Source organism: Benincasa hispida, chromosome 3 (genome assembly GCF_027475165.1).
Source record: "Benincasa hispida cultivar pf3 chromosome 3, pf3_genome.v1.1, whole genome shotgun sequence".
Classification (NCBI taxonomy): Eukaryota; Viridiplantae; Streptophyta; class Magnoliopsida; order Cucurbitales; family Cucurbitaceae; genus Benincasa; species Benincasa hispida.
Genome location: NC_143480.1, coordinates 33,812,947 through 33,831,859, shown reverse-complemented (window position 1 = coordinate 33,831,859; position 18,913 = coordinate 33,812,947). Strand labels below are relative to the sequence as shown.

General features: G+C 36.8%; 1 non-coding gene across 1 annotated transcript; it reads right to left on the bottom strand.

The window, feature by feature from the left end:
* Positions 1–889: 889 nt before the first annotated feature.
* Positions 890–996, bottom strand: LOC150037210 (small nucleolar RNA R71). Its single transcript, XR_016528853.1, has one exon. It is a non-coding gene; the product is annotated as a small nucleolar RNA R71 (small nucleolar RNA).
* Between the last annotated feature and the right edge of the window lie 17,917 nt (positions 997–18,913).

Genomic DNA, 18,913 nt, shown 5'->3' with positions numbered 1-18,913 from the left:
TGTATTTATCGCATAATTACTTTTATCTCAAATCCACCACATACTTTTTATACTATAAACAACAAACCAACCAACTCTTGATTTATTGTTACTGCAAAGTGATTTAAAAATTACTACCACATATTGTTTTCCTTAGTCCCTGAGTTCAACCCTGGGCTTACCAGGAAACTCAGTAGGGTTTATACTTGGGTCCTGCTAAGAAAAGTTGTTTGCACAATGCATTTTCCATCAACGCATTCCACTCCATTATTTCATCGAATAAAATAATGCATCATGTTTTTGGTGCCGTTGCCGGGGACTTCGGCAATATAGTGTTCTAACGGTAATTTTCTGATTTTCTTTGCAGCTTTCAATCTCTAGTGCATTACGACCTAGAGATTGAAAGAACATTCTGATGAAGACTGAGAGATAGCTGCCAACAACAACAACAAGAGAAAGATAACATGGTAGAACAACTTGGAAATGGAGCACCAAATGAAATAATGTCATGGCGAATTCCATCTTATTGGCGAACAACCGCAATAGGCCCATTTGGGACTATGCGTCGCACAACCTATACAATTTCTCCCTAGGAATCATGAGGCCTACTCTTGATGGATTGAGATTCAAAATGAAGCTTGTGATGCTGTAGATGATCCAGACTGCCGGACTGTTTAGTAGAAGGTATGGCGAGGACCCGCACGCCCACCTTCGGAGTTTCATAGAGATCTGCAACACTTTTGTGTTTCTTAATATCTCCACCGAGGAAGTTCGACTAACTTTGTTTCCATTTTCGTTGTATGACCAGGCACGAAAATGGGCTTATTCTCTCGAACCGGGAGAGATAACTTCGTAGGAACAAGTCATGGAAAAGTTCATGAAGAAATACTTCCCTCCAACAGAGAACGAAAGAAGGAGGAAGTTAATTACGAATTTTGAACAGGAAATTGATGAATCGCTCAGTGATGCTTAGGCGAGGTTTAAGAGGCTGGTAAGAGACTGCCTACATAACGGCTTACCAGACTGCTTACAGATGGAGATCTTCTACCAAGAACTGAACCCTGCATTGGCCAAAAGTTTTGAGAACATGGTCATTGCAGTAAGATCGTGGACTTGTTGCAAGAATTGTTTGAACGCCAATTCTCACTTTTTGAGCAAAAAGGGATGGATGACAAAGAAGCAAGTAGTGTCAGTTCCCAAGATAACCTCAGAGTTTCTTGAATGTCAAGGGACTAAAAGAGAAAGCAATTGTTGCTGATTCTGATGAAGTTCATTGACGATATTTTTTCTCTAAAATAGAACCTTGAGATTATTTAGGTTCTGATACTGATCCCTACTCTCCAGAACAGAAAGAAGTCTAAAGACAGTAAATGTGATTTATTTGTCTTGGAGACGTGTTTGGTAGAGAATGATGATCCTACCTAGATACTTAATTTAGGTGCTACTAATCAAGTAAGTTCTTCCTACCAAGGATTTAGTTCCTGGACAATGTTGGAAGATGGAGAGATGACTCTTTAGAGTTGATACTGGTGAGGTTGTTTCAGCTGTTTCTATAGGTAGGCTGAAGTTATTTTTGGAAAAGAAATGTTATCTGTTCTGGATAATGTTTTTGTAGTTCCACATATCAAGAGGAACTTAATCTTAGTTTCTTGTCTGACTGAACAATGTTATATCGTCTCCTTTTCTGAGAATAAAGTGTTTATTTTTAAGAATGGTATGGAGATTGGTTTTGGTTCAATCGAAAATAACCTATATGTACTAAAGGTCGTTAATCATAAAAGCCTTGCTTAATACTGAAATGTTCAAAACAACAACAACTACAAAAAGACCAAAGGTTTCTCTTAAGGAAAACACCCATCTTTGGCATCTAAGGTTAGGTCACATTAACCTCAATAGGATTGAGAAGTTGGTGAAATGTGGACTTGTAAATGGTTTAGAAGAAAACTCCTTGCCAGTATGTGAATCATGCCTTGAAGGCAAGACGACCAAATAACCTTTTACTAGAAAAGGTTATAGAGCTAAGGAAATCTTGGAGCTTATACATTCAGACCTCTGTGGTTTGATAAGTGTTAGAGCTCGAGGTGGGTATGATTGTTTCATCTCTTTCATAGATGATTATTCAATTATGGGTATCTATACCTAATGCAATGTAAGTGTGACGCTCTTGAAAAGTTCAAGGAATATAAGGCTGAAGTTGAAAACTTGTTAAGTGAAAAGATAAAAACACTACAATCTGATCGTGGTGGAGAGTATATGGACTCAGCATTCTAGAACTATATGATAGAATATGGAATCACGTCCCAACTCTCGGTCCCAGGTACACCCCAGTAGAATGGTGTATCAAAATGGAGAAACAAAACCCTATTGGACATGGTTTGGTCTATGATGCTTATCTTCCAGACTCATTTTGGGGATTTGCAGCGGAGACTATATGTTATATTTTGAACAACGTTCCCTCGAAGAGTGTTTCTGAAACATCTTTTGAGTTGTGGAGAGGTCGTAAAGGTAGTTTACGCCACTTCAGGATTTGGGGATGTCCGATCCACTTCTTGTGGCTAAACCTAAAAAGTTGAAACCGCTTTCGAAAGTTTGCCTCTTTGTAGGCTACCCCAAGGAAATGCGAGGTGGATACTTCTATAATCCGAGGGAGAATAAGGTGTTTGTGTCGAAAAATACTATCTTCTTCGAAGAAGACCAAATCAGAGATCATAAGCCATGGAGCAAGCTTGTTTTACATGAGATTTCTAGTGAGACTACTGAAAGTTCAACAAGAGTTGTTGAACAAATTGATAGATCAACAAAAGTTGTTGATGTCGGTACATCTAGTCAACCATCTCAAGAGTTGAGACTGCCTCGACGTAGTGGGAGGGTTGCGAAGCCACAAAAACACTACATGGGTTTGACTGAAGCCCAAAATATCATGTCTGATGATGGAGTTAAGGATCCATTGTCTTATAAGCAAGCAATGGAAGATGTTGACAAAGATGAGTGCATTAAAGCCATGAATCAGGAAATTGAGTTTATGTACTTCAATTCTGTCTGGGAACATGTGAATCAGCCCGATGAGATAAAACCTATAGGGAGTAAGTGGATCTATAAGAGAAAACGACGTGTAGATGGAAAGGTGCAGATCTTTAAGGCTAGACTTATGGCAAAGGGTTATACCCAAATTGAGAGAGTGGACTATAAGGAAACTTTCTCACTTGTTGTCATGTTGGAGTCTATCAGGATTCTCCTGTCTATAGCTACATTTTATGATTATGAGATATGACAAATGGACATCAAGATTGTCTTTCTGAATTGTAATCTTGAGGAGACCATCTACATGGCTCAACCAGAGGGACTCATTATTCCAGATCAAGAGCAAAAGGTTTGCAAGCTTAATAGGTCCATTTATGGGCTGAAACAAGCATTTAGATCATGGAAAATTCGATTTGATAGTGCGATCAAATCATTTGGCTTTGATAAAAATGTTGATGAGCCTTGTGTTTACAAGAAAATCATCAACAATTCAGTTGCTTTCTGGTGCTGTATGTGGATGATATCCTACTCATTGGGAATGATGTAAGTTTTCTGACTGACATTAAAAAGTGGCTAGCCACCCAATTCCAAATGAAAGATTTGGGAGAGGCGCTATATGTTCTAGGGATCCAGATCTTCGGGATCATAAGAATAAGAGGTTAGCCTTGTCTTGAGCATCGTACATTGACAAGATGTTGATCAGGTACTCGATGCAGAATTTTAAAAGGGGTTTATTACCTTTCAGGCATGGAATTATTTTGTTTAAGGAACAGTGTCCTAAGGCACCTCAAGAGGTTGAAGAAATGAAAGTGATTCCCTATGCTTCGGCTGTTGGAAGCCTCATGTATGTAATGTTATATACTAGACCTGACATTTTCTATGCAGTAGGGATTATCAATCGATATCAATCAAATTCAGGATTAGATTACTAAACGGCAGTCAAAACGATTCTCAAGTATCTTCAGAGAACGAAAGACTATATGCTCGTGTATAGAGATAAGGATTTCATCCTTACAGGATACACAAACTCTGACTTTCAGACTGGTAAAGGTTCTTGAAAATCGACATCAGGATCAGTGTTCACTCTAAATGGAGGTGTTGTAGTTTGGCAAAATGTCAAACAAGGAAGCATCATGGGCTCCACAATGGAAGACAAATACGTAGCCACTTGTGAAGCTGCTAAAATTGCTGTTTGGCTTAGGAAGTTCTTTATAGATTTGGAAGTTGTTCCAAATATGTCTTTGTCAATCACATTCTATTGTGATAACAGTGGGGCTGTGGCAAATTCAAAGGAACCTTGAAGTCACCGAAGAGGCAAGCATATTGAACGGAAGTATCATTTTATCAGGGAGATTGTGCATCGCGGTGATGTGATAGTCATGAAGATCGTGTTGGAGCACAATGTTGCTGATCCGTTTACAAAGGCTCTTATGGCTAAAGTGTTCGAGGGTCATCTAGAGAGTCTAGGTCTACAGGACATGTGGCACCTTGTCTTGGGCAAGTAGGAGATAATAATGGGGTATAGAGTATGCTCTAGTTTATTTTATATTATATTGTTTTTATGTATTGTACATTAGTCTCCCGAGGCATTAGGACAAGTGGGAGATTGTTGGGATTGGTGTCCTAATTCTCCCGATGATTTAGTAGTTTGTAAACTTTTTGTACACATTCTCATTAATAAATGTTATTTTATTTGCAGTTACTCATATCCAATAAACTAAGATCCATGGTTATTTCATGCAAATTAAGCATGTATTTGAGATATATAAGTAGATCATGCCTTAAGTAATAACCTAAATGGTCCGTCGACACTACGGATACGACCCGCTTTGTAGATGTTACAAGTGTTGTAAAGTGCTACAAATGGTCTGATCCTGACCATTCATGTAGAGACATGCGAGTGAGTCCTATACAAAGAGTTTGTAGAAGACCGGACAATGAGATGATTAGTCTCTTTATATAACGCCGTTGATAATTGAGACTTACATTTCACTAAAATGACCATAGGTGATATGACCTTAATCTTGAATGAGTTGGGAACTCTTGCCTATGAGGGCGGTCCTTTAATTAGTATGGGTGAGTGGCCAGAGTGCCAACTCAACAAGTCTACCTTTTTGAAGATTCGTCTGATTGGGGAACTGAGAACTCAACTACACAAGATGAAATTCACTTCTTCACTAAAGTAGGGGTAAGTAGATAAATTGCTCCCTTAAGGGTTGATTCCGGGTCTTGAACATAGTGGCTACACGCACTCGTTTGAAGAGAGGACTTAGTCATAGTAGGACTATGACTTATTTTTCATTAGAGGAATTAGTGATACTTAAGGAGGTAAATGTAACTATATGGGCAAAATGGTAAATTGGTCCAACTGTACATACAAGGGTTTTGTGAAGGGTTATCGCATTGTTGATTAGTCATACGGACACAGAAATATATCTATAGTGCGAAAAGTGCAGCTGTCGGTCTTTAATGGAGTGACCAACAGTTAATAGATGGTGGATTTCGTGACTAAAAAGTTTAGTCAGTTATTCATGTACTGTTGGAGCTTTAAGCTACAGGTTCATGAGGTCCCCTTGGTAGCTATAGGATTTCATGACTGTAGTATGTTCTAGCAGCACTCCAACACCTAATGAATAACACAAAGACTACCGGTACGTCTCATAACAGCCCCAAATGAGCTCCCTCATCGCCTTGCAGCTCTAGAAAAACACTATGAGTCAGATGGGCGACACCTCAGTAGCAGTGCAACCATAAATCCACGGATTTCTGACAGCTACATTCCTCCGGCGATCTACTAATGGCTACTGTGGTAGATGAAGAAGAAGAGTTTAGAGATGAAGAAAGGAAGCAGGAAAATCATAAAAGTGGAGAAGAAAATAAATTTGGTAAATTAATGGTGGTACCGAGCACGTCGTCTCAACTTTGGCAGTGGGAGGCCTCCATCTAACTTTACAAAATAGGTTTATCATTTTAAATGATGTATATATAGTACCTGAATTAAAGAGGAACTTAATTTCTGTAAAGTGTCTGCTTGAATGTAAATATACTCTCAACTTTCTAATGAATAAAGTATTTATTTTAAAAGATGGCGTTGAGATATGTTCAACATTACTGGAAAATAATTTGTATGTGCTAAGACCGTTAACAACAAATTCCCTCTATAATATAGAGATGTTTAAATCTGTCGTAACTCAAAATAAACGACTTAAAATTTCTCCTAAAGAAAATGCCCAACTTTGACACCTTTGATTAGGGCACATAAATCTCAAAAGGATTGAGAGATCGGTGAATAATGGACTTCTAAACTTGGTAGCTCAAAAGGATTTAGTACCGGTGGAGCTTCAATCTACAGGTCCATAAGGTTCCTTTGGTAGCTCAAAAGAATTTAGTTGAGAATAAGTTTTTGGGTTAATTTGAATTGTTCAAATTAATAAGAGGGATTTAATTATATATTGCGTCAATTATATATGATATAATTGTCATAATATATTTGATACATTGTTGTTAAATTGGAGAAATTAAATATTTGAATGAGATTCAAATATATTTTCTATCAATATAATTCATAGTTGTTAAATTTAATATAAATATGATTTATATTAGATGCCATAAAATAGAGAAAAAAACTATAGTTTATATTGTATATGATACAATATTATAACTATAGGTTATATGTTATATATGATATAACATATAGTTTAATATAAATATAATATGGTAAGTTAATTATCATATTTATTTATATTATTTTATTATTTTTGAATACTTACTATCCTATTTTCTCTCCAACCATCTTAGTGGGTGGTTATTGATTTTTGTGGCAAGAGGAATAAAAGAAAATAGTTTTCTTCTTCTTCCTCAACAATACGTTTTTCGCTATACCATTGAGTTTTTACATAAACGTTTTGTGTGCTTCAATCTTCTTCTTCCTCCAAACTCAAACAATCCCTCCTAACCAAAATAGTCAGAGTCCATCACTCTTGGGTTCTCACCTTGAGAATACCAGAGGCTTACTGTGGTAGTGTATGATCTATTTGGTTCAAGAAGTTCTTGAAGACGGTTTTCAAGAGTAGCTAAGTTCGTGACTATTTGAGGGAATTACATGAAGAAAGGTTCTTCAAAGGTTATATCTCTTAAACCCTTTTTTTATGGTATTAAACATGTTGTAATTTACTTTGATGCATATCTTGTTTGTTTATTGTAAATTATATTTTTAATAATTAACAGATTTTGGACGATTTGCTTCCGCTCAAGGATCTACTTCAAAACGAATTCCTTCATTTTTTATATTATATTATTAGAAAAAATAATAAACAAGAAACTGTTATCAATTTTTTTTTTTTTTTCAAGAAACAAAATTCAAGAATAGTTATCAAGCATATTTATATTTCTAGTTCATAAAAAGTAGGAAATAAGAAATAAGGAACTAGAAACAGAAAACAGAAACATTATGGACATGAGCCATAACCAATCTCAAATACCGTACAAAAAGTTTAGAATAAAGGAAAACACGAAAATACTAATAATTGACTATAATTTACATCAATAGAGTATATATTCGCATAGTATGAAAACAAAGTTATAAGCCATCTAGAATGTCCCTTAAGAAAAAGATAAGAAATAAAAAAACTATATATAATATATACTTGTAAACTTTATCCCAAAATCTATACGTGGCAACAAATAATACCTCAATTTTTGTCAAAATTATATTCATCTATTGATATTGGTCCAAATTCAATCCATAATACCAACTAAGATTATTCCAATAAAGTTTTTGACATTTAAAATCTGAAGGTACAACACAGACCTTTTTTTTTTAAAAAAAAAAAAAAAAATTTCTTTATTTAAGCATAGAGTAGAAATTAGAAGTTTTGTCCTTTTAAGACTATTACATTTATTTTTATCAATAAACACTTATAGATGTAATTAAAAATAATAATTATTTTTCTTGCGGTACTAACCGCATCAACTATTTTAATTTCCAGTTTTATAACTATGTCCTCGCTTTGTTTAAAAAAAATATACTTATTTTCTCATCATTTCTATATCACATATGATTTTTTTTTAACTTTTATTTTCAAAATTTGTATTTAAATTTATAAACAATAAAAAATGAAGATAGCAAGATAAAGAGAGGAATACGTGGACTCAGTGTTTATAAGCCAATAATTAATTTTTAAAAAGAAAAAAACAATTAAATAATTATCAAACTGAGTTTTTTTCTTTATTTTTGGAAACTCTATGGTGATTGGTTTTTATTTTTGGTTTCTGAAACTTAAGTCTATTTTCTCTCAAATTCTTATAATGATTTGTATCTTTCTTAAATATAAGAATTGAACTTTTAGCTTAAATTCCAAAATAACGACAAGTTTTTAAAATTTATTTTTTATTTTTAAAGTTTTAGCTTAGTATTATAAAATTTAGGTAAAAAGTAATTAAACAAAGCATGAATTTTAAAGGTTGTAATGACTCTTTATGGGCTTAATTTTTTTTTAAAAAAAACAAAAAAACAAAATAGTTTCTGAGACTTTAGCTTCTTGTTTTTAAAAATCTGCTTTTTTGTTTTTTTTCTTTGTTTTCAGAAAATAAAAAACATGTACATTTGATAACTCTTTTTTTTATCTGCTTTTTTTTTTTTTAAAAAAAAAAAAAACAAACATGTTTGATAATTTTTTTAGTTTTATGTTTTTCTTAATTGAAAATCTGAAATAAAGTTTGATAATTGTGTATTTTCTTTTTGTTTTTAAAAATCAAAATAAGTTTGGATGCATTTTCTATATTTTTTATATTATAAAAATAAAAATAAATATTTTTTGCAATATTTTTCTGCCTAATATATATAATTATAAGATAATATCCTCATAAAATAGAAAGACCATATTGATTAAAAATACCAACATTTAAAATGCATTGATTAATGAATCAATTTGACATAACCTTGCAAGATAAAATTCACTCCTACCCTATTTAGGATTAGTAGATAAGTTGTTCTCTTAAGTACTGACTCCAGTTCTTGAACAATCAGGACCCCGCCTTCTCGTGATAGAGAAAGGATTTGGTTCATAAGAGATTATGAATCAAAATTGTTCATTAGAGAATCAGTAGGAATTTAAGGAACAAGATGTATTCACAAAGGTTCTCACCATGAGAATACTAAAGGCTCACTATGGTAATGTCAGATTTATTTGGTTCGAGAAGTTCTTGAAGACTGTCATCAAGAGTTACTGAGTTCATGATTGTTTGAGGGAATTACACGAAGAATGGTTCTTCGAAGGCTATATCTCTTGAACCCTTTTTTATGGTATGAAGCATGCTTAATTTACTTTGATGCATATCTTGTTTTTTTACCGTAAATTATGTTTTCAATAATTAATGGAATTTGGACGATCCGCTTCTGCTCAAGGATCTCCTTCAAAACGAGTTTCTTCATTTTTTATATTATATTATTAGAAAAAAATAATAAACAAGAAATTGTTATCAAACATGTTTTTGTTTTTGTTTCTTTTTTTCAAGAAACTGGAAACAAGAATAGTTTTCAAACATATTTCTGTTTCTAGTTTATAAAAAGCAGAAAACAAGAAACAAGGAACAAGAAACAGAAAACGGAAACGTTATGGATATGAGCCATAACCAATCTCAAATATCGTACAAAATGAATCCAATTGTTTTATTTATTTATTTATACTTTTTCTATCTTCGTATTCATTTTCCAAAAAAAAAAAAAACTCTTTCTAAAATTACATTTAAGTAATCTTAGTGTTCATAGTTCATGCAAAGCTCATTTAGTTCACCCTATTAACTTGGCTCTTAAAAATTTTATAATCAACCCAATCTCCAATATAATTGTATTCTTTATATAAATTATTATTTTTTACCCTTAAACTTTTCTTTTAATTCTTTCCTTTATATTTACATTTCTTGTAAATGAATACATGTCAATTGCTAACATGTCACACCCCACCCCGAGCCAGTCTCTTGAGCCCGAGGAGAGGCGTGAAGAACTGCAAATATCACCCTTTTGTGATACCTACTACCTAACTTTAACCTCTTTACTCATAGTAAACTTTAAGTTAAGGAGATAAACAACAACTGATTGAGTAGGCCCATTTTATTACCACAATGTAATGTTTATACAACTCTAAGACCTGACTAACAAGTTTACATCAACAACTCTAAAACCCCGAAAGTATAACTGTAGCTTGTGGCAGACCTTGACCTTAGCAGCATGATAACGGGCAAAAATGCACGTTATTACAGCGCAAAGTCATAAAACAATGCAGGATTGTGATGATAAAAATATACAATAATGTGTCCAAAAACACTAAGTTCACAACATTGCGATCGCATGTGTCCATCGTATTAAAAAAAACTAACTTATGTATTTTATGCAGGAAAATGCGTTGATGCAAGACGAAAATGCGATCCGAAGAAATTAATGTCCGAACGCATTAAAAGATTGCGGCCGCAATGTTATGCAATCATTTGCGCTCCGGAAAATCTACTCAAGAAAAGTGGCCGCATAGAGCCGGCACATCAAGGTGGGGTATCTGGGTGAAAGCTTAATAAATAACAATGGGACAGAAAGCTGATGACGATCAATTCCGAATTAAGTTGACAAGCCGTAAACGACCACTGTAGCAAGTACATTTAACTTTTCAGTGACAAATATTCGACACATTAGACAGAGAATTAATGACATCCCATCAGTGCAACCATAAAAGAGAAGAAGCTTCTCACCCTAAAGTCTATAAATACCGAAGGCCACCTTCAGTGAAGGAGTTTGCTTAGTTATAGAATTTTTCCTATAGATAGAAGTAGCCTTGTTCATAGTTTTTTTTTTTTTTTTTTACTTAGAAGGTGATAACAGGCAGAAATGCACGTTATCATAGTGCTAAGTTAACAATGTTGGATTGCATTGATGAAATATGTTAAATTGCGTCGATTAAGCACAAAATCTATAATATTGCGGTCGCATGCGTCCAACGCATTAGAACAATTGATCTTTATATTTTTGTGCAGAATATGCGTTAACGCAATGCAAAGATTGCGATCATAGGAATTCATTGGTCGAGCACAACTTCAGCGTAAGGCTTTGCGTTAATCTTGCTCACAAACATTCGCCCAAGAAGAATCGCCGCAACTTGGTCAGCTCAACATGGTGGGCGCATCAAGGTGAAAGGATAATTAAGAGCGATGGGACAAAAAGTTTATGACAGTCGGATCCAAATTAAGTTGACAACTGATAACAGTCACGAAGTACATTCAGCTTTATCGGTGATAATTATTCGACGCATCAATCAGGAATTAAAGTTGTCCCATCTGTACAACCGGGAGAGAGAAGCCACCTTTCACCATGGAAGCTCTATAAATACCAAGTGCATTCTTCAGAGAAGGGGTTAAGTAGTCAATTAATTCACCACTTTACAAGTTCACGCCTCTGTCCATAGTTTTCTTTCATTTTAAGACGGACGCGAGGAAGAAAGTGTGCCGGTAGATCGTTTTGGTAAGCTTGGGAAAGCACCAGAAGCTCCAAGACAGAGAGAGGGCCGATGCCTGTGGAAACTGGAACATATTTAGTTTAGAATAGAGATTCAGTGTAAAAAGTCTCGGTCAGTAAGGAATTGCTACCAGGCTCTCTACCTTTACTTTCCACTGTCATTTTGTATTCAACTTATTTATAACAATAGAATTTCTTTCTCTATATCTGTTCACTCTCTGTTGTTCACGCATGAGTAGCTAAATTAGTTAAATGGGTTGAGAAGAAATTAGCTAGCATAACGAGGAATCTTCATTCTTGCGATTGTCTTGTTTGTGAATACTTCATTCGTCTATTAGAGATACTCGGGAGGGTAGTCTAAAGACAGGATCTAGACTTGGGAAGGTCAGGTCAAAATCTAGGTTTGGAAGAACCAGATTAGAACGTATAAACGAGAGATAGCGTGTAGGAATGAGCATTATTTGTTATTAACGCATCACATGCATCTTAGCGATAAGATATGATTGTATGCAGTCACCTAGCTTTCATGCATCTTGCATCAACGCATAGGACAAGAGTAGAGACTTAGGATAAGCTCTATGGACATTTTGCATTCAACACATGCATCCTAGACTTAGGAGCATCACATTTACATTGGGAAATGACTTGCTGTGCATGGTTGTAACATGATCCCATAGTCTGACACATTCCCGAGTAACGCTAGCTAAAGATCTTCTCAACCCATTCATCACATACTCATTGCATCTATCAACGCAACTATCTTTCTCAAATCCACCACCTTTATTTACTTCTTTTTCATCAACGCAACAACACACCCAATACTTATTTATTTACTTAGTTACCACAAAGTTTTCATAAACATTACCAATGCAACTATTTTCACAAGTCCCTGTGTTCGACCCTGGACTTACCAAGAAACTCAGGGGAATTTATACTTGAATTATGCTGGGAAAACTTGAGTGCGCAACGCAATCCATCAATGTGTATCTTCCATATTTCCATTCAATAAAATAACACATCAAGTTTTTGGCGCCGTTTCCGGGGACTTCGGCAAAATAGTTTGTTAATGGTAATTTTTGTGATTTCTTTACAGAACTCTCAATCTCTGGCGAATTATGACCCAGAGATTGAGCGAACGTTTCTAAGGAGACTACGAGACCGCCAACAGCAACCACAATCAGACAAAGAAGAGATGGTGGAGCAGCCTGGAGGTGGAGCACCAAATGATAATAATGTCATGGCAAATCCGATTCTGTTGGCAAACGATCATAATAGGTCCATTAAGGACTATTCATCGCCAAACCTCTATGATTTCTCTTCGAGAATCATGAGGCCTGCCTTCAACGGAAGTAGATTCGAGATGAAACTAGTGATGCTGTAGATGATTCAGACTGCAGGTCAATTCGGAGGAAGGTGTGGTGAGGATCTGCACGCCCACCTCCGAAGTTTTATTGAAATTTGCAATACTTTTGTGTTCCCGAACATCTCTGCTGAGGATGTTCGACTAACATTATTCCCGTTTTCTCTCTGTGATCAAGCTAGGAAATGGGCTTATTCGCTTGAACCAGGAGAGATTACTTCTTGGGAGAAGGTAGTGGAAACATTCATGAAAAAGTATTTTCCACCTACCGAGAACCCAAGACGAAGGAAGCTTATTACAAATATTGAACAAGATATGGACAAATCGCTCAGCAATTCTTGGGCGAGGTTTAAAAGGTTGGTCCCAGATTGTCTGCATAATGGGCTACCAAACTGCCTTCAAATGGAAATTTTCTGTCACGGTTTGAATCTTGCTTCGCAGACTGCTGCCAATGCAGCAGCCGCTGGTGGTCTGCTTGACAAAACTTACGATGAGGCGAAGAATATCCTGGACTGCATCTCCAAGAACAATGAAGACTAGAGGGAGAGTGACCAGAGATTGAGACTTAAAGATTCTGATGCAAATAACGGTGCTATTGTTTCATTACAAATCCAAATTACCGCAATGATGAATTTGATTCAAGGAATGGCGATCAGTAGCCCAACATTGCAAGGTGGGCAAATCAACACAATAAGTCAAAACATTACAAGGTGTACAACTTGCAGTGATGGGCATGCGATAGAAGATTGCCCGCAAAATCCACAGTCTGTATATTTTGTAAAGAATAATTCCTTTTCAAACACTTACAATCTCGGGTGGAGAAACCACCCTAATTTTACCTGGAAGAATCAACAACAAAATTTTCAATCTGTGCCACAAAAAAAAAAGGGCCACCAGGATTCTTCCAACGCAACAATGGTCAACAGAGCAATCAAGCAAGTAGCTCACAATAACCACCGCAATCCTCTTCTCTGGAGAGCCTACTGAAGAAATATATAGAGAAAAATGAGACAGTGCTTCAAAGTTCGGCTGCGTCCATCCGCAACCTCGAATTGCAAATGGGCCAGAATACAAGCGAGCTGAAAAGTAGACCGCAAGGGGCATTGCTCAGTTCTACCGAACTACCATGCAACCTAGGGGGATCAGGTAAGGAGCAATGTAAGGTTGTGACATTGCGTAGTGGAAAAATTATGGAGGGAGAAAAGAAGGATCAGAGTAGAAAAACTTCCATCACAACGGAGCCTGAGATTGTGGTAACGCAAGAAGAAGAAAGAGAAAATGAAGCAGTGAAACCTGAGGTTGCGTCAACCTCAAAGTCAAATGAAATGGGAACCTTGAAAGTTCAGCTACCACCTTTCCCTCAGAGGCTTAGGAAGAAGAAAAATGAAGAGGTACAGTACCAACGCTTCTTATTTATGTTAAATCAATTGCATGTTAGCATTCCTTTAAGTGAAGCGATTGAGGAAATGCCTGTCTATGCCAAGTTTCTGAAGAACATGGTAACTAAAAAAAGAGGCACTGGAAAATTTGCCACGGTGGCATTAATGCAAAGTTCCAAATCCATTATCCCAAAGAAGATGAGCGATCCTGGGAGCTTCAATATTCCTTGCTCCATAGGAGAACTCTATATTGGGAAAGCCTTGTGTGACTTGGGGGCTGATAACAGGTAGAAATGCATGTTATCATATTGCTAAATCCTTAAATAATGTTTGATTGCGTTGATGAAATATGATAAATTGCGTCCATTAAGCATAAATTCTATAATATTGCGGTCGCATGTGCCCAATGCATTAGAGCAGTTGATCTTTATATTTTGTGCAGAATAATGTGTTAACACAATGCAAAGAATGCGATCATAGGAATACATTGGTCGAGCGCAACTTCACCGCAAGACTTTACGTTGATTGTGCTCGCAAACATTCACCCAAGAAGAATCACCGTAACATGGTAGATGCATCCGGATGAAGGGACAATTAAGATCGATGGGACAGAAAGTTGATGGCAGTCGGATCCAAATTAAGTTGACACCCGATAACGGTCACAAAGTACATCCAGCTTTATCAGTGACAATTATCCGGCGCATCAGTCAGGAATTAAAGCTGTTCCATCTGTACAACTAGGAGAGAGAAGCTGCCTTTCACTTTTGATGCTCTATAAATACCAAGTGCATTATTCAGAGAAGGGGTTAAGAAGTCGATTACTTCACATCACTTTACAAGTTCACATCTCTGTTCATAGTTTTCTTTTCCATTTTACGGTGGAGCTAGAGAAGAGTGGTGAGGCCAAAGATCGTCCAAGGTGGCTCAAGAGAGAACCTTGGTGCGTAAGAGCAGAGAACGGGTTGACTCTCGCAAAACCGAGAAGATCTTTACAGCACGAGTAGAACAGTGTAACGCCTGGTGGTAAGAAATCTCTCTAGGCTCTTTATTATACTTGCATTGTTATTTTGTACTTCATCTTATATCTATTCAATGAAGGTTCTATTTCTACATCTGCTCACTCAATTAATACATATGAGTAGCTAAACTAGTTGAATAGGTTGAGAGGAACTAAGCTAACATGATCTAGGAAGTTCATTGCTTGCGATTGTCTTGTTTTATGTTGTGGAAATTACACCTTTAGAGTTACTCGAGAGAGAATCTAAAGAAAGAACCTAATGTCTCGAGAGAGTTAGGTTAGAATCTGGTCTCAAAAGAGCAAGATTAGACTTGCATAAACAAGAGATAGGGACTTAGAGATAAGCTCTGTTTGTCAACTTGCATTGCATGCATCCTAGGAATAGGAATGATATTATGTGGTCGCATATTTGTGTGATTGTCATGTTGTCATTGCATAAATAAAGATAGAGGTTTATGTGTAAACCCTGTAGACTTATCACATATTTATCCATGTGTTCTAGTTTTAGAAGTCGTGGCATTCATGTTGAGAGGTGGTTTACTATTGTATGCATGTGCACAATCGCAAAGCATGAATGCATCCTAGGGAATGTTAGCTGAAACCCTTCTCAACTCGTTCACCACATATTCATCATATTTCCCGTTTACCAAATCTTTTCAAACTCTACCGTATTTATTATTATTTTCATCAATGCAATAACCACCCCACACTTGTTTATTTCACTGGTTACCGCAAGTTTTTATAAAAATCTCCAACGCAACTATTTTCACAAATCCCTGTGTTCGACCCTGGACTTACCAGGAAACTCAGAGGAATTTACAGTTGGATTCCGTTGGGGAAATTTGAGTGCACAACGCTATCTATCAACACACATCATCCATATTTTTCACACCTCATAAATCTAAGCAACAAGCGCCGTTGCCGGGGACTTCGGCAAAATAGTTGTTAACAGTAATTTTTGTGATTTCTTTGCAAAACTCTCAATCTCTGATGAACTACGACCTGGAGATTGAGAGAACATTTCGAAGGAGACTAAGAGACTGCCAACAACAACCACAATCCAATAAAGAAAAGATGGCAGAGCAGCCTAGGAATGAAGCACCAAACAACAACAATGTCATGGCAAATTCGATTCTGTTGGCAAACGATCGCAATAGGCTCATTATGGACTATGCATCGCCAAACCTCTAAGAATCATGAGGCCTGCCTTAGATGGAAGTATATTTGAAATGAAACCGGTGATGCTGCAGATGATCCAGTCTACAGGTCAATTCGGAGGAAGGCATGGCGAAGATTCGCACGTCCACCTCTGAAGTTTTATTGAAATCTGCAATACTTTTTTGTTGCCGAACATCTCTGCTGAGGAGGTTCGACTAACGTTGTTTCCATTTTCTCTCTGCGATTAGGCTAGGAAATGGGCTTATTCGCTCGAACTAGGAGAGATCACTTCTTGGGAGCAAGTGGTGGAGAAGTTTATGAAGAAGTATTTCCCACCTACAGAAAATGCCAGACGAAGAAAGCTTATTACTAATTTTGGACAAGATATGGATGAATCGCTTAGCGTTGCCTGGGTGAGGTTTAAAAGGTTGGTCCAAGATTGTCTGCATAATGGGCTGCCAGACTGCCTTCAAATGGAAATTTTCTACCACGATTTAAATCCTGCTTCGCAGACCGCTGCCAATGTGGCAGCGGTTGGTGGTCTACTTGACAAGACTTATGATGAGGCAAAGAATATCCTGGATCGCATCTCCAAGAATCATGAAGACTGAAGGGAGAGCGACCAAAGATTAAGACTCAAATATTCGGATGCAAATAACGATGCTATTGTTTCTTTGCAAAACCAAATGACTGGAATGATGAATTTGATTCAAGGAATGACGATCAGCAACCCAACACCACAAGGTGGGCAAATCAACTCAATAAGTCAAAACACCGCAAGGTGCGATGGAAGATTGCCCACAAAATCCATAGTCTATATATTTTGTAAAGAATAACCCCTTTTCAAACAGTTACAACCGCGAGTGGAAAAGCCACCCAAATTTTGCTGGGAAGAATCAACAACAAAATTTTCAATCTGTGTCACAAAAAGAAGGGCCACCAAGGTTCTTTCAATGCAACAAAGGTCAATAGAGCAACCAAGCAAGTAGCTCACAACAACCACGACAATCTTCTTCCGTAGAAAGCATACTGAAGCAATATATAGAAAAAAATGAGACGGTGCTTCAAAGTCAAGCTACGTCCATCCGCAACCTTGAACTGCAAATGGGCCAGATTGCAAATGAGCTCAAAAGTAGACCGTAAGGGACGCTGCCAAGTTCAACCAAGCTTCCAGACAACCCAGGGGGTTCAGGTAAGGATCAATGTCAGGTTGTGACATTGCGCAGTGGAAAGATTGTGGAGGGAGAAAAGAAAGAGCAGAATAGATCAACCTCCATCGCAGTTGAACCTGAGATTGCGGCAACGCAAGAAAAAGAAAAAGAAAATGAAGTAATAGAACCTGAGGTTGCGTCAACCACAAAGTCAAATGAAATGGGAATTGTGAAAGCTAGTTACCACTTTTCCCTCAGAGGCTAAAGAAGAAGAAAAACGAAGAGGTACAGTACCAATGCTTCATGTCTATGCTGAAATAATTACATGTTAATATTCCTTTTAGTGAAGCAATTGAGGAAATGCCTGCCTATGCCAAGTTTCTGAAGGACATGGTAACCAAGAAAAGAGGCGCTGGAAAATTTGCCACAGTGGCACTAACACAAAGTTCCAAATCTATTATCCCACCAAAGATGAGCGATCCTAGGAGCTTTACTATTCCTTGCTCCATAGGAGGACTCTATATTGGGCAAGCCCTGTGTGACTTATGGGCTAGCATAAATTTGATGTCGTTGTCAATATTTCGACAACTAAATGTGGGGGAACTTATGCCCACATCCATGACTTTCTAACTAGCCAACAAATCTTTTGTTCATCCAGAGGGTAAGGTGAAGGACGTGCTGATCACAATTGATAAATTTATTTTTCCAGCTGACTTCATCATCCTGGATTATGAGGCCGATAAAGATATGCCCATCATTTTCGGACGACCTTTCCTATCAACGGGTCGTGCTCAAATTGATGTGCACAAGGGCAAGATCACTTTGAGCATAAACGGACAGAAGCTTAAATTTAATATAATTCGTGCCATGAAATTTCCTAATGAAGAAGACCTTCCAGATTCAGAAGATGACTTGAATTTCATTGAAGAAGAAAAGTTTGATGAAGAGTATGAAGAAGAGGATGCTGACGCATCCATAGTTACCGTAACAAAAAAAAAAAACCAAGGAAGAAGGACCGATCGCAACGTAAGAAGAAGAGCCGAAGGAAGAAAGAAAAATAACGCAACCTTCTCTCGTGGAGCCACCAACTCTTGAACTAAAAACCCTACCAACACATCTGAAGTACACATTTTTGGGGTAGAATGAGAAGGTGCCAGTAATAATTTCCTTTGCGCTCAACGCAGATCAAGAAAATGCATTGATGAGTATTCTCAAAAAGCACGTGCGAGCAATCGACTGGACGCTTGCTGATATCAGAGGAATTAGCCCCGCGTATTCCATGCACCACATTCATCTTGAGGACGACCAGAAAGAAACCATTGAAAATCAACGCAAACTTAACCCTGT